At 43.4% G+C, this 17,638-nt stretch overlaps 1 long non-coding RNA gene across 1 annotated transcript; it reads right to left on the bottom strand.

Annotated features, from left to right (window-relative positions):
* Positions 1 to 4,013: 4,013 nt before the first annotated feature.
* Positions 4,014 to 15,922, bottom strand: LOC125946533 (uncharacterized). The gene is made up of 3 exons (XR_007467648.1): positions 15,677 to 15,922; positions 12,956 to 13,060; positions 4,014 to 4,478 (listed from the first exon to the last, which is right to left on the bottom strand). It is a non-coding gene; the product is annotated as an uncharacterized LOC125946533 (long non-coding RNA).
* Positions 15,923 to 17,638: the final 1,716 nt, after the last annotated feature.

A 17,638-nucleotide genomic window follows, 5' to 3' on the forward strand; every position in this document is an offset into this window, starting at 1 on the left:
ATGAGGGTGGCCGTCGCATATTCCTCGAAGGAATTGTGGATTCCTAATTTGTCGAAACGTTCTGTACTGGTATTTTCCGGGAGCCTTAGAGCAGCTTTAAATGCCCGCCGAATGATCACTTCAAGCTGTTTGAGCTCCTGCTTGGTAATGCTTTGGAAGGGGAGTGCATACGTTATCCTACTGATGACAAAGGCGTGTACCAGTCGGATCATTTCTTCTTCCGAGAAGCCCTCGTGGGTTCGTGTAACCCTACGGATCATCTTAGCTACGTTTTGTGTAGTACCTTTGAGGAGGCGGAGCGTGTGCGCTACTCCGGCCGTTTGTTGGATCCATAATCCCAGGACGCGGAGTTTATCCACCTCTCTTACACGCCCCCCGTCAAAGAAAAGTTCGAAACTCGGACGATTTTCTCGTCTCCGGTACTTCGCTCTTATTCGAATAAATTCGGACTTCTCTGGGGCACATGTCATGCCGGCCCCTTGCGTGAAGGTCTCGACCTGTTGGATGGCCCACTGGAGAAGCTCCGGCTTATCCCCGTGGGATCCCTGATTTGCCCACAGCGTAATATCGTAAAGAAAGCAAAATACTTACGCATGAGCAAACCAATACCGTACTATCCCTATCGCTTTCCATATCTGATCAAGCCGCTACATTCTCTCGCGCTATTGACTGCGTTTGGCGGAACGACTGTGCATAAAATATTGGAAGTGCCAAGCATTGCAGCACGCGTAATCTGAGAGAGAACATACGCAGGCACCACAAGAGAAATAGAATGTTCTAGCCATCCAGTGTCACATGTCCTGATCATTTGTTGCAGCAACATAATATTTAAGGATGCACCCAGAAGCTAGTATATTGTCTCTTAAAAGTTACAGCTACCACACCGAGTTGTAGTTATCGCCGATATAACTCAGCAAGCTGGTACACGTGGCCTGACTACACATCTTCAGTGAATAGACTAATGGACAGCAGAAAAGCGCCACAGCCAAATGACCAATGGTACCAGGAAAGACAATGAACATTTAATGCTGTTAGCATTCTAAGCCTACTTCTCCCACTATAGAGTGCTGCTGCTGTCTTCTATCTAGCCCCTGAAACGCCACTCTCGTTCTCGAAACACTAGCGCAAGAGCAAGGTCACTCAATATCAAATACAACAGCTGCACACTGCCTCCGCTATGACGTCTATGACGACTACACATAAAACTGGTCATAGAGCCTCTAGTGCACGTGAGGACATGCCATAAGATGGTCTTGTCAAGCTGCCCAGCTAGAAAAGCGGAAACAAGGCCATGCCGAAGCTGCTCGACATCGCTATGCCGCCAAAGGAGGAGAAGCGAAGCAATTAATTGGCCACATATCTGCTTGCTTCGCTGTAAAGACGTCGAAAGACGGTAGTCTTCTGCCGCCTATGATACGTAACACCCTCTCTTCTCCTTCCTCCCACCCCTCACGCTCTTTCCCTCCCCTCTCACTCATCCCATGATGGATAGAATGGAGGTTTTGCTGAATTCCATTAAAAGTTCCCGCGTTCGCCCTGCTCTCGCGCCAACTGTTAGGGCCTTTTATTACTGCTGGCTTAGAGCCGGCTACAGAGCCGCGGCTTCAGTCGGCTTGTTCTTAACGCGTAGCGTCTCTTCGACACCATTTCTAACGCGTTCATTTTCATTTACTAACGTAAAAACCAGTCTAACATGTATTCTTAAGTAAATGAACGCTGCGTATCACGGTTATGTATGTATATTTTGTCTCAAATAGGCCTGAGGTTTCCTTTGCGCTGTATAACGTTGACGTGGATGACCCGGTGTGCCACCAGTGCTAGTAGCTTGGTTGGTTTTGGCTGGCGGTTGAATCGGTTATGGCCGGGCGGTTGAATCGGTTTTGGGTCGGGCGGTTGAATCGAGTGTCTGTCTGTCTGTCTGTCCGTCCGTCCGTCCGTCCGTCCGTCCGTCCGTCCGTCCGTCCGTCCGTCCGTCGTCCGTCCGTCCGTCCGTCTGTCCGTCCGTCCGTCCGTCCGTCCGTCGTCCGTCCGTCCGTCCGTCCGTCCGTCCGTCCTGTCTGTCTGTCTGTCTGTCTGTCTGTCTGTCTGTCTGTCTGTCTGTCTGTCTGTCTGTCTGTCTCTGTCTGTCTGTCTGTCTGTCTGTCTGTCTGTCTGTCTGTCTGTCTGTCTGTCTGTCTGTCTGTCTGTCTGTCTGTCTGTCTGTCTGTCTGTCTGTCTGTCTGTCTGTCTGTCTGTCTGTCTGTCTGTCTGTCTGTCTGTCTGTCTGTCTGTCTGTCTGTCTGTCTGTCTGTCTGTCTGTCTGTCTGTCTGTCTGTCTGTCTGTCTGTCTGTCTGTCTGTCTGTCTGTCTGTCTGTCTGTCTGTCTGTCTGTCTGTCTGTCTGTCTGTCTGTCTGTCTGTCTGTCTGTCTGTCTGTCTGTCTGTCTGTCTGTCTGTCTGTCTGTCTGTCTGTCTGTCTGTCTGTCTGTCTGTCTGTCTGTCTGTCTGTCTGTCTGTCTGTCTGTCTGTCTGTCTGTCTGTCTGTCTGTCTGTCTGTCTGTCTGTCTGTCTGTCTGTCTGTCTGTCTGTCTGTCTGTCTGTCTGTCTGTCTGTCTGTCTGTCTGTCTGTCTGTCTGTCTGTCTGTCTGTCTGTCTGTCTGTCTGTCTGTCTGTCTGTCTGTCTGTCTGTCTGTCTGTCTGTCTGTCTTTTTCGCGTTTAGGTAGCCAAGAAAGAGTATCGTCTTTATAAATTGCGGCAACACATGCGAAACGATATGCGTAAAAGAGTCGCACAAAACCAGCCATGGCCCAGCAACGCGCTCAAGCAGGGCACCACCGATACGCCGCAAAACAAGGTGATGGCCCGGCAGAACCTACACTAGAGTGGAAGCGAAGGGTAGAACCACAACAAACCGACGCCAGTCAAGATGCACTACTCTAACGGGATGCGTTTGATAACGATTAGCGTTGCAAGATGATCTTAATATGGAAATGTGCCGTCAGCAATACGGTGTGTCAGTGCTTTAATGCTAATCGCATTCCGGTCGAGAGACATCGTCAGATGGGTACTGTCCCAAATTATTTTCTGTACTATCGTAGGTTTTCATCTGAGGAAGTCACAACTATGCTGGCAAAAATATGATGTGACCGGTTACGATGCACAACAATATAAAATAATGAGTAATATGAGAGACAACATTGAATTTGTTTTCAAGCAACGATTGCTTACGGCATGCGTTCTCGAACCTGACAATGTGAATTCCGGCGAAGAATTTCGAATCCGATACATTCGTCACGCAGAACATTTCGCAAAGAACGGCTGTTAATGATGCACCTTGTGACAAAGTGGTCCCGGCCAGCTTCCGTCCGCAACGAGAAATTATCAACTTCATGTAGTCATCACGTTTAAATAGAAGAGGAAAGAAGAGACTGGAGCCGGCATTGATCCTAAGTATATAAAAATTTATGATTCAGCAAACTGCGTCAACTCAGAATATTGAACGTTCTTTATTTCCTGTTAAGCACTTCACATAGCCACAACGCGAAGAACCACATTATCCACATGGCAAAAGGTAGTGTTAGCATAAAAAAACTGAAAAGTTAGATCAGAGACGTACAATTTCTTCAGTCGGAATTAATGACATCTACAATTTCCGTTACCGCTGTCTCTTGGCCTGATTTTTATAGACCTCTTTCAGTTCGTGATCTAGGAAGGGTGCGGTGGCGTTCCTGGTGGTAGCGTGGCCGGCTGTGGTAAAGGGTTTGATCTTAGCCTATGGCAATGCAGAGGGCCAATACATCTGTAGCTTATCTTTGACTACATAGCGCACGCAACAAGCGGGCGCTTCGTTAAAATGCTTTTCGCAAATCTTAAAAGAGCACGCAAGACTAAGCACCAGTATTTTAAAGAGGATATATTTTAGAACCGCGGGCCTGGCACCAGGAGCAATACCTACTTGCACCCCATTTAAATGCAAGTTAACAATGCTACTGAGCAAACTTCATTTATTTCAAATTTGCCAAGGAAGCTGGTATTTTGTTAACAGCTCTTAAGCAAATGTTGCAGTTAGGTGGCAAAGACATCGACGTTTACACAGGTCACATGGAAATTATTAGCCAGGGCCGTCATGCCGAGGAGTAGTGCGTTCTGGGTCGCGCGTCACTTTCGACAAGCGGTAATAGTGGGGTCCCTTGCAATTTCGCTATCAAAAACGTCTATTTTTGCGAGCTTTTTGCGAGTCATTTACTCGTATTTCGCATCTAAATCTTTGCACGGCGGTTGCTCTATGGCTAAATTATTAGCTGATACAATCAGTATCTAACTAGGACACCTTTTCGCTGAAACACTTTATTGCCGAGTGATAACGTGTGACCACATATACATGCGAGAAACTACTCGTACGTAGTGGACCAGGAGTTGTCACACTTGTAGAAATATGTTTCGCCAATCACTGAATAATAATCCTGCCAGACGAGGGCGTTGCAGAATCTTCCTTTTTCCTGCAAGAATGAAGCGAAAAAGTTACACAAATGTATCAAAATTAATTCCAGTCCTGTAATATTTCATTCTAGCCAAAGAAGAGTACAGTGTCCGGAAAGTTTTTGTAACTATGAATTGAAGTTCCTAGGATTTCGAAGCGCATTTCACGAACTTTTCTTTAGTAATTCGGTATGTGGCTGATAGCATTGAGTGACCTTTTGTCTTCCTTGACTTGAACGTGCATGTCTCAATAACGAAAGCCTATCCTGATAATTGCCTTGTGAATAGAGATCGGCACACGTCCTTCGAAATAAGGAAAATTAGGTCTGAGAGGAACTTAGGCATGAATGTGCACACCTTCTCTAGTTGGACAATATCTGCCGATATCTTAACAGTTTCCGTAGGATACAGGAGTAACACAAAATGAGCGTTAAGATGAAGCGAACTCGAATAGACAATGTCGCCTAGTAGACTAGTCTTGTCACTGGGTATGTGCAAATGGGTGTGTAGCTATGCGCATTTATTCACTTATTTGGCACCCACAGCGCCTATATGCAGGCATATAGCAGGCATATGCAGGTAAATTCGCGCAGAAACTCCACTGGAGTGGTCTAAGTATGCCAGAGCACTGTGCCATTTGCTCATCTCCACGCAGCCCGGTGTCATTATCAATCTGATCAAACTTTATCCGACCAGTATAAACACTTATCAACATTATCGGTCGTTATTTATCGGACATGATCCAATCCACATCAGACCTTATTTGTTGTTATCAACCTTATCGAACTTGATGAGACCATTATCAACCCTTACCGGTCGTTATCAAGCTTATCAGTGTCGATCAGACCCTCATCAACCATTACTGTCATTATCAACCTGATCGAAATGAATGCGATCTTTATCATCCTTTATCTTTCTTTACAAACCTTATCGAACATGATTCGACCCTTATAAACTATTGTCAGTTTTTATCAAGCTTATCGGACTCGATCCGACTATTATCAACCCTTATCGGTCCTTGTCAACCTTGTCAGAATTGCTCCGATCATTAATTATGAGCCCTTATTGCTCTTTGGCGCCTTATCCACCCACGTCGAATCATTATCAACCGTTATGAGACAATATAACCCATCATCACTCCTTATCCTTATCAACTCTTTGACTGCTTATCTGTCAGTGTTTCACGACGCGAAGTGCATGAGCTCTCAGAGATCGGTGGTATTTCCATCGGTGAAGGAACGCCCCAACGGAACGCGCATCTCGGTACCACCGAAACGCATCAGGGACGTGGCGTGTTTGGCACTAGATTTTCGCAGTCGGAATTTTCCTGATGTCTACAATGGTCCATGTCGGCTGTACGCGTTGCCCTAGCGATGCATTTTATTGAAACATCACGAAATGTTTCACAAAAGCCTTCATAAAAACTGTTCTCCTTTGACATACGTGTTGTGCCACCGGCGCAGCACATTATATATATTCACCTTGTGCAAGCGTTAGTATTCAGCCTAGCACAGAAGAAGGCTCTGTCATCTGCACAGGCAAGTACACGGATCTCATTTGATGACAATTTGAACCCGTGAAAGGTATGACGCTGCAGCATTCGGGCTCACAGCGGTTCTAAGTACAAAGTGAATAATAGAGGGGACAAGGGACAACCTTGGCTTACCGATGCCCTGAGGTAGATAGATTCTGATAGACAACCATTAACTATTAGTCTTGTGCCAATAGTATAACAGATGGTAATGCCTTTAAAGAGAAACGTGTAGAAGCTGCCCTTACCATAACGCAACAGCCTTGTTCAGCTTCCGGTGTAGCTGTAAACTTTGAGACAAGTTGAGGGCTTTGGTTCGGTCTGTTGTGTACGATGCCAACTCACTTCGGAGGTATTCAGTGGATGCAGGACTTAGTGTACCCCTCTCTCAATATCGCAATAGCGATTCTCACTGGCCAGCGGAAGTTGCAGAAGTGCAACGTAATGTTAACAACTGGCAGGGGCGGCACTTGTCCAAATTTAGCTGAACTGAAGCTTGCAATGTGTTCCTAGCAGCTCGACTTGTGTATGTCCTGCAGGTATTACACTGCTCGCGGCTTAGGTTACAAGCTTTCCATCGTGTGTTTGCTACCTATGTATGGAGCTCACGTGTTGAAGCCATGCGGCATGATGACCTTTTCCTCTGGAGAGTGGGGGCCTTGGCCTAGTTCACTATTTTATTAGGCAACTTGGCTCCCGTTTATTCTTTTTTCGTGATGTAAACAGTCCATTTCTAAGCGATATGCTACAACTTCGATTAGTGAATTACCTTCCAGATATAGTTGTGTCGTCATCTGTCAGGGCTTCTTGAAGGCTATTGTTGAAGGCTTTCGCTCTCTAAAGGCTCGCTTTAATATGGATTGTATTTTCACTGCCTCCCACAAAGAAATTTCTGCTGAACTCATAGATACATTGTTTCCTGTTCCCATTATCGTGCGCTTTAGTTGGAATGTTATTATCTAGATGTACTTAAGCGTGTCCGTCGCATGATCATTCCTCCAGGGTTCAAAACGTTTTTCTTTAAGTTACATTCAGCAACCCTTCCCGTCAAAACCTGGTTTGAAAAAAGGAGCTGTTTCGTGCCGTGGTCGACAAAGTGCCGCTTGTGTCCACATTGCTGAAACAATTGCTCACCGTTTTCTAGATTGCAAGGATGCCATGCTCTTCTGGGACTTTCTCAAAAGAACACTTAAAAATGATGTAGATATCACACCATACACAATTAGTTTCCTACCTTTTAAAGAATCCTGTGACCCACCAGTTGACATGTTCATGTTACTTGGCCTATATATGAATAGAATATAGAATGCGCGACTGGGACGCTGAACCACCGCGAAGCGTTCGGTCGTTTTTTTCGTGAATCTGCGCTTACGTTCGTAATGTGTACGCTGCACAAGAAACAGCACCGACTGGATGTCTTCGTTGGACGCTTGCACGTACTTTCCTGACTTCTGAATGTGTTTTAAGTCACCTGAAATTTCTGTCGCGCTTTGTTTTTCTTCTTTTGCAGAAAATTATGCTCCCATGTAATGAAGAAAATAAACTTGGTGTTTAGACCCTGTGGGTAAGACACTCGTCTTCTGAGCGTAGGGCCGGAAGTTTGAAACTCACCAACTCACCAACATTATTTCTTTCGAATGCATTTTGTTTTATAAAAAATATTTTTTATGGCGATTCGTCTTACGTGACCGACCGACGGGCGGGATTTCTCGTTGAGTAGACAAAGAAAAGTTGACGTACTTAAACAGACGCAAGGCATCACGCTCAGACCTATGCTAATCACTGAATAACCAGGCACTCAGGCACTCATTTCAGGCACTCAGGCACTCATTTGGCAGCGTAAGCTGCCAAATGAGTGCCTCATTAGCATAGGTCTGGGCGTGATGAAGCAAATGAAGAAAATGAAGCAAACAGGGAGATAGCGTTCCTTGACGACCACGGTTGATCTGATCACACTCAAGGTTTTATTGTGAACACGTCCTGGTGCTTAAAATTTGTTATCTTTTAAATCGTGTTTTTTCTTGTTCATGTCTCTGGTTTAAAGCAATAAAGAATGGTATGCTTCGTGGGTTTTGCAACCATATTTGGGTCATGTATCATAGGCGTCGTATATTTTTATTCCATCATTTTCGTTTGACGTCGCAAGAAAAGTTGCTTGTATGAAATGGCCTTTATGTAAATGTAGACAGACAAGATATGCATGTATCAAAGAAAAAAAAAACACCAAAAATGAAGGGCTCTCTCCAGGTGGCGCACTTATATCATGCCTTTATATTGGCTGTCAGGTTCTCCCAAAAATAAATAGTTTGTAGTCTGCGCTCTTTCCAATCGTGTATCTCCTTTCCGCACCTCACGGTGATTGTTTCGAGCAGTACGTTAAGAATTTCAGTAGGAACGAACTAGCTTGCAAAAAAGTACTTCTTTACCAGGACATCTTTCTAAAGAACTTACATAAAAGATTTTGTTACGATTAAGATTGATTCTCTATTTTTGACACCATGTTCTTATTACACATAAATTGCTTATAATTACACTGCAATCACTTTCACAACTAATTCTTCGATTTATTACGCTGTTTTCTGAAAATAGACCCGATATGAGGTTGAACCCTATTATGACTAACGTTCATATAAATTAAAGAAAGAAGAAGCCCTCAAACGGATCCCTGAGGTACGTCGGACGTGACAACAACAACGTGGCTTCAGTAGATTGTTTTCCGTTGACAATCACATATAGGTGCATCGCTCGTAAATGTTGAGCAAGCCATGCAACGACTTCAGAGTTATTGTGAAAACTGGCTATTTTTGCAAAAAGAAAGTGACGTGAAGCAACGCCTCCCCCGTCCCCCCCCCACCAAACGCGTTTTCGCAATATAAAACATAGCAGTCAACCAGATTTTCTCATCCAGTGCTGCCGCTAATTAGTGTGTAAACTCTATTAATTGTGTAATACAATATAGACGTTTCCTAAATCTGTGCCGGTAGGTCTAAAACAAATGATGTACCTCGATGTGCTTGAGTATTGCTATTTAGAAAATATGTTGTAGAATTTTACTGCACACAGAGGTAAGAGAGATAGGTCGGTATTTAACAATAATGCTACGCGGACCAGATTTATGGAGAGGAGTAACTGATACTGTCTTCGAATCGGCCGATATAGATATCCCAATATGATGCCATCAATAGATGATGTCTAATTTGTACTTAGTCGGTGGTATTCCATTTGCTTGACTGAAAAGCTGCATATAAAAATGTTCTACCAATTTTCACTATTATTTTGAACGTGAGTTCTTGATTTCCTATCCTAGATAAAGAGGCCCTAACAACAAATATGTTTAGCTGTATTAGTAAATTATTTTTTACAATACAGCAGTCTTACTAGGAGAAAGGCTTGTGAAGCCACCGAAAGCGCATAAACGAAAAGCTCGTGGCGACGCCACCAGGACAAGTTTGCGGCACAATGGTCTACATAAAAACGAATAAAATAAAACAAAATAAATTAATGTTTAAATCTATTATTGAAGTTCATGACGTCACAGTGACGTATTGGAGATCAGGTTTCAAGGGGAAATTAAAAAGTGTAACTTTGACCTCCATTTGACCTCTATAGATAGAGGTTAAAGTAACGCCTTTTAAATTTTCCCCTTTCCAATAACGAAGCTATTAGTAACAAAACAACAAGACGCATACTTTTTCACCAATACTCTATCATTTTTCTTTTAATCATTATTCCCTCTTTAGTCTCGCATTAAACTTCTCATTCGAAAGGCCTTATGGCGTCTTTCTTTCTACGAGTTATCGCGTCTTTTTTGCTACGAGTTTTTTTCTACGAGTAGTTTTAACTATCCCTTGCTGCTGTCAAAATTAAACCACTGTATCTCTAATTAGGTTCGAAGGCTTCAAACACTGACTTGCGTGCAGTAGTGTTTGTGTACTTCAACCTCAAAGATATACATATGCTAAAAAGGGTTTATTCCAAGAATGAATCAAACAGGAGGTGATCAGAAAATCACTCGGCGCAACAGCTCGAGCTCGAGACTCGCGCACTGGTGACACGTGTTGTTAACCCTTCCCTCTGGCCTCTAACTGTCTCCTTTGGCTAACATGATTTTTGTAATTTCTTTTTTGCTAACTGTATTTGGAAAAAAGACCTCAGCCAATTTTACCCACTGGCATTAAAAAGAATGTACGTACATGCGCAAAGCGCTGACAGGAAGGCGACCTATCATCAGGTATTTCAACCAAATCATCACATTAAAGTATCAAGACTGACAACGAGCTTGGCGTAAAGCGTCGTTTCTACGAATTTTATGAGTGTACGTTTAGTTGGTGGTTCTACAATTGAGAAAGTCTTTGATGGTGTTATCATGTTCTGAGTATGGTAGTCCATTGATTAATATAATTTCAGTGAAATTAAGCTGCACTTTTATGCTTTTTTCCACTTTGGAAAGCATGCAATGTAGAGCGGAGTTGTTCTCCTACAGCTGTTTGCCAATGACATGATATGAATCACGTTTGTCCTACAGAACGGTCAAATTATTTTGCAGTTTGGCCCTGCTGTTCCGCATAAATATTATGATAAAAATAGTTCAGAAAGTTTAGAAAAAAATATTTTCGACTACATTTTTACCGCAATAATGCAGATAAGAGAGACTTTAATTCAAAATATAAACTAAATCAGCGAGTCAGGAAGAACATTTTTGTGTAGAATATGTATAGTAGGCTTGGCTGACACTCGGACGTAGATGTATTATGATGTTTATTTTGGTAAACAGAGAGCATTTATGTACGATTTCATTAAAAAAACTTGCAAAGCGCTAAGAAAGAGAAAAAAATGTGGTTGATCCCTCTTATATAGGAATCGGTATAGAACACGAAAGTGAAACGTGTCTTCACAGAAGTAGTGTAATGTTTATTGCACATTGATATATAATGTCTATTGGTGTTTTGTGGCTAAAGCGCCCTTAGGCGTTGATGCACCCACGCTGACGCCTGGTGGCACGTCTCCTCCATCACGACTACCAACGTCGATGACCATGAGCAACCGTCGTGCATATGGAAGCTGCACTACGCTGCACACGCTAGCACAACGCGAAAGACGAAGCACGTAACTGAACACTAATACAACGCGCAAGACAAAGCACGTAACTGAATCGTCACCGAGTCAAATCAGCGCGTACAGCGCGTCGTAATTGCAGCCTCCGCGATCAACTTCAGAAACATTTTCAGAGCTAATTGCGGAGGCCACGCTCCGCTGTGCTGAGTACGGTGAACGCCACCTAGGTGGCGTTGGTAGTGCTTCTTGATGCCAGCGTCCCTTCGAATGCTGGCATCGAGGCGTCGTAGTGCTGAGACCACCGAAGCGTTCACTGTCGGTGCGCGTTAGTGTCATAATAGACAGTTTTAGCAGAACGTTGCTTACGCTCCGCTCCGCTAACATTTCACGCACACCACTGGCTGCACGAAGTGCGTTGATTTGGCTTGTTTGACAAGCGCGTCTTCCAGAGACGCCAGCCACGCGCGCTCAGCGTGGCTGTAACACGACAAATCAACCAGTAGACGCACCCTAACGCTCCGCTCAAACGGCTTCGTAGCGGACCGTGGGCAGCGTTCTGCGTTCCGCTGCCGATATGAGCGTTGTGCGCACGCGCATTAGCGTTCCCGCTTGCGTTCCGCTGAGCGGCTCTGCGCGAATCGTTAGGACACGACGGTCTGAGCGGAGCGGGCCGTGAACGCTCTGCTAAAACTGTATAATGCAGATACGATCACAATGTGTGGGCTGAGACGAATTCAGTCCTGATTCGCTGTTCAATAAGGAACTTACCGGGTTTTCCTGCCCGTATCTGAATTGTTCCGTTGGCGCGCTTTGTTGCCCCTCAACAATACCAGGTGCATTTTTAGACTACGCAAAACCAGAAAAAAGTTTGGTGATGATTCAAGGTCTACTTGAATTCAATGAAAGACAATGCCTTCCTCGGTGATTTGGTGGTGAGAATGGGCTGTATGAACGGAATCAGTTATTATGATAGCGACGCAGGAGTGAAAATGTTTGCTTGACGTCAGCTAGAAGTCGAATCGCCTGCTAAATTTGGTCATGAGTTATTATCGTCCTTATTATACGCATCACAATCACCGTCATCATTGTTAACACCATCATTATCATAATCATGACGTACCGATGACTGCAGTTGCACTTACCTAGTGGAACATGCTTAATGACCCCAGTGGCTCATCGACAGTGACCGCATAACCAGTGGCCGCAGTGACAATTATACTTAAACTGCATAATCTTCATGATTGGACCACGAAAGTGGCTTTAAACAGGTTAGCAATAGACATACCCGATAGTGAAAAGTGGTACCAACTCGAGAAGGAAGACATTGTCTTCCTAAAAAATACCCGTGGCAGATAGCAGAATCATAGGCCTTGAACTAGGCTGCCCGAAGAAGGGGACATTACTTGCACGAGCAATCGAAATGCAACTATAACGAAGACAAGTTTCTGAAATAAAATTTAAAATAATTATGTTACGGCACATATTGGGTTTGCAAGGCAAATCCAGTTGGAACGGATTTTAAGGATAGCACTGGTTTCGAGAAATGTGCCGTTGAACAAGCGCTGAAAATGCGCGGTTGTTCTAGTTACATTTTTAAAGAGACGTCGTTTTATGCATAGAATCGCAAATGCAACTAGATCATCAATGTATTTTGTCGCACACTTCAGGAATTAATACACCGAGACAGGTGGCATCCTGAGAATTCGTTCCTATAGTGTACACATCTTGCGACAAGATCACTCCGGCTACAATTCTTTTGTGATATGTTCGTAAAGTGATTAGGTAAACATTAAGTATTGATCTTCCTTAATTAGTAAATCATGCATTTTGACATGTCGAGCAAGTAATATTCGCTTCTTTCCTGGATTCCTCAGGACGTTCCTCAGAAAGCGCCTTCTCAAGGATACTTACGTGCTGAATGTCAGCCGTGCAAATATCCTCGTCGAAGCGCTGATATGTAGGACATTTTGTTTTTCGCGCAACGTAGGTGATATTGTAGTTTAATCCATTCACTACCTGTAAGTTGAAAAAAGACATATATTTTTCATAGTAATTCACAGTGACGTATATATTTTTGAACTCGAAGCATTATTAACAGTATTACTTGCAAGAGAGAACTAGAAGCATTATTAACAATATTACTTGCGAGACAACATTGTTAATGTTTAGAAGTCTAAAGTAACTTGCATAAACAAAGTGACCTCGCATGAACAATGTTGCTTTGGAGGCAACATTCAGAATATTTAGGTGGGACGAGGTGAGTACGCTGATTCAAAAAAAGGCTTGAATTGACTGCATCATACGCACAAAACATTTCTGTCATTAATTCCCCACTCTCCACTTAAGCGCACTTACCCACCGTCTTCGTCCCTAATAATGAACGCTGCATGTGCTCTTGTGTGCCAGTTGTAAAGCGTACAAAACCCCAGATAAATAAGCATGCTCAATATGTTCAGTAACTCTTAGGAAACACATTGGAAATGCATTGAGGCTTTCATTTCCTGCCAGAATTGCTCAAAATAGTCTATAGTTCTTCACACCCGTGTCCTAGCCCTAATAAAGGACACCAAAGAGCAAAAACAAAGGAGATACTAGTGGCAAGAACGTCAATGCATGAAATGTTAAAGAAAAAGACAATCCCCGTGCTAAAGTTTCTGTGTATATCTTGCAGTTGGCGTCTGCATTTATCGTAATAAATTGTTGTCTCTTATTCTTGTAGTTCTTACCTTAGTATTTCTACACAGAAATAAGCTGACAAATAAAAACATCAGCAGTTTGCTAGATTTCAGAAAGAGACTTGTTTCAGCGAAGGCATGCTTGTAATCAGGATATGCACACACATCCTCCCGGGAAAAGAATTATCATTCATAAAAAAGGGCATGGTTTAGACATCTTCACATGCCGTTTCATAGCTCTAGCTCCGACAGGGCTACAATGATGGTATAAGGCAAGAACTGAACTTCACTACCGAAAGAGGCTATACTACAATACTACATTAAAGTATATTACGTTACAATAATACAGTATATAGTAGTAATAATAATAATAATAATAATAATAATAATAATAATAATAATGCACTATAATACACCACAATGCGCTACTACACTGCTACATTATGTTGCCACGGGAAACGGTAATAAATGCAAATATATTTACAAACTATATACAGCGAGCTGTAGCACTTCCAAGATGGCGGAAAGACAATCTTTTCAATCGTCGTCTTCTACACCCCAATGGTCAACGTCATCGTTGTCCCATTGCGCGCAGTCTAGTAACATTAACCTCAGGCCGGAAAAGCGCCGACCCGTCCACGTGCACAACGTCTGAGGAAGGAGAAGACGTGGTAGTATCGAGCGGGGCTATTTCGTAAGTGACATCTGTCAATTGTCGCAGGACGCGATAAGGGCCAGAGTATCTGCCAAGCTAGTTTTTCAGAAAGGCCAACGCGCCGAGACGGGGACCAGACAAGGACAAGATCACCCTGAGTATCACGGCTAAATTTCGTTCAATTTTTAAATGAAGCATGAATGCTGCCTTTCAACATGCTTAAGCACTGCAGGGCCAGTGAGAAACGAACAATAAAACATGGTGTTACATCATAGTCACGGAATCAAGACCCCACAAACAGTATGCGGTACGTGATCAGCAAGCATTCTACTAATTTTCACTTTTGGCTGTCAGGCCAAAATGAAAATATACAGCGAATCGTATTGAGGGAGTATTTATTTTACTTGACGCTTCTGAAGTTTTTATGTGACGACACATTCACAATATAATTTAACTCTTGATAAGCTGATTTTGCATTCAGAGGTGGAAGGCTCCATATAAATATATATATGAACTCCCCCTCCCCAACCCTTTCCCTCATCATGTGACGTAGCCTCATGCGTGGAAAGCGCTTAGCCAGTCTTGTATTTGCCAGCCAAGAGCTGATGCGCAGCCGTCATCAGCTGTTAAATGAGTGTTCATCTTTGTGTTGAGACTGAAGGCTCTTAATACAAAATTAAACACGGAATGTTAGACTTGGTTACGATTATCGGCGAACACAAACACTTTAAAATTGTCAAATAAAATTAAGCCGTCCTCAATAAGATTATTTTCAAGTTCTTTTGTGCAAACATTTACCATATACGCAAAGAGCGCGAAGTTAATAACATGTAATTTGAATATTATACGCATGTTGAACGTACTTGTTCAGAGGTAATGTATCCGCCGAAGTGCGTAAACCACCCGTGCAAGTGCGGCTTCCGTAGGAGGGATAAAAAAAGTAAAATTGCCCATACTTTAACATTGAGGACACCCGCCGTGGTTGCTCAGTGGCTATGGTGTTGGGCTGCTGAGCACGAGGTCGCGGGATCAAATCCCGGCCACGGCGGCCACACTTCAATGGGGCCGAAATGCGAAAACACCCGTGTACTTATATTTAGGTGCACGTTAAAGAACTCCAGGTGGTCCAAATTTCCGGAGTCCCCCACTACGGCGTGCCTCATAATCAGATCGTGGTTTTGGCACGTAAAACCCCACAATTTAATTTAACATTGAGGACCCTGTAGAGAATCGAGTCGTTTCGATCCCTTCAGGGATTATACGTTAGGTAATTCCTAACAATCGACATAACAGTATTCGTACCTGGACGTATGCTTGCAGAACTTCGCTAGCCACGCTGTAATACTTTCTTCCGTCTTTGGCACCAAGCTCTACTTCCGTGGCGAGTTGCAGGAACTTTGGGCTCGACGCGTCTTGCCACTGCCAGCCACCGTACTGCGTGTAGCCTCTGTCGATTTCCGAATACCACGCTTCGCATAGGAACGTCACCCGGAGGACCACGAGCAAAGATACGGTGACGGCATGCTGGGATCTTCTCCTGGTTTCATGATTTCCTGAGTCATAATAAACACCTTCATCCTCACCATTTTTAAAAGAAAATTTCTAAATAATATGAAATTTCTGACGGAAAGTGCGTTGAATGAAAAACAGGCTGGAGAGACAGCGAAGATTATAGGTGCATAAAGGGCGGCTTGGAAAATAATACCATCTTGTGTAATTGACTTTGTATAGCGAACTCTTGTATTAGAGATATCGTTAGATGAAAGAATTGAACTTCACTATATGAAACCTAAACATAACCGGAGGGCCGCTAAAGTTGGATAAATCAGAAGAATGTTTCGTCTTCCTTCCGCCTATAAAAAAAAGAGCGAGCTGAATTAAAGAAAACAACAATTTCTAAGGCCACTATGCGTCGTGTTCAGTCGTACACCTTTGCTTTCATCTCTCACTTGGTGTATTGCATGAAAGTATAAACCATAAAGAAATGCGCGTTGCGTGTGATTTTATGTACATTTGCAAATATTTCATTATGAAAAAAAAACTCTGGGGATCCACCAGCATATATTAGGTCAAGTCGCATTCAAAACAGGGCGATCTCTAACCAAACCACTCACATCAGGGCATCTTCGTGTTGGCAAAGCGTCCGTTAGGATACCAGCATAGACACTTGCGCGGTAGTTTCCTCTAAGTAATATTTTAAGGAACTCTATGATCTCACCATTCCATCTGGAGCGGCGGCCGGTGTTAGAGCAGCCGAAAAGCTCTTGTTGCACAATGGTGAATTGTAAAGTTCTGAATAGGCCACGCTTTGAGGGATTGAGAGTTAGGTTATTTTTTTTAGCGCGAACACTTGGCGGAGAAAGCACACAACGCTCCCATTTGATTACTCGAAACCATTAAAAAAATCTTTGGCAGACCAGTGTTCTTGCTCCGCATTTATAGCTTAGCAATACGAAATTGTTGTGCCGCTCTGCTGTAAGCTTAGTAATTTCCCCGAATCTGCGGAAGGACATGCAAAACTGTGCACTGCAAACAATTTTTAAACAATGTGAATCATTACCGAATGTGAAAGATGGCGGCATCGTCTTTAGAAATTAGGAGCACTCAATATGCACTCACAACACAAACTCAATGAACACTCAATGAGCTTCCCTAAGGAAATTATTTCATCTACTTTAGGCGCTTCCATGAGCTACAAATGTTTCAGGGTAATTAACGTCACCATTATTGCAGCACAGAGCAAAGTCTCTCTAGGTAACATTGGATGCCAACGCATTATCATCAGTCAGTTGTTGAATCAAGCAATCTTATTGGACGGGTAACGAACACAAACTGAGATGCAACGGTCTTGCAGTCGGGGCGCAAAAAAGTAAACACACGGCTAGAATAACCTACCCTCATCATTATTAAATTAAACAAACCCCGACGATTTCCAGAACCCAGTAAAAAAGGCATTACTTTCGGCGCTTGTTTTTCCTTTTGTGGCACTTGTTGTGATCGAGGTCTCGTTTGTCTGATTTTTAGACGGCATATTACATTATCCTCTCCCATATTCTCAAAATGCTTTCGGCGTTCTGTCACTTAGTAGTGAATATTGTTATTTTCTAGTGTGTGCGGAAGCAATGACGGAATGAGAAGCTCACGTTTGTCATTCTTCACGCTGCAGTTACTTGGTAGCCCTGCCTGCCACTGGTATTGGTTGCATCAATGAGCCGAATACACGCCGCGAGCGCCTCATCCGTGTACTTACGTAACCGGCCGCAT

The sequence above is a fragment of the Dermacentor silvarum genome, chromosome 7 (assembly GCF_013339745.2).
Source record: "Dermacentor silvarum isolate Dsil-2018 chromosome 7, BIME_Dsil_1.4, whole genome shotgun sequence".
Lineage (NCBI taxonomy): Eukaryota > Metazoa > Arthropoda > Arachnida > Ixodida > Ixodidae > Dermacentor > Dermacentor silvarum.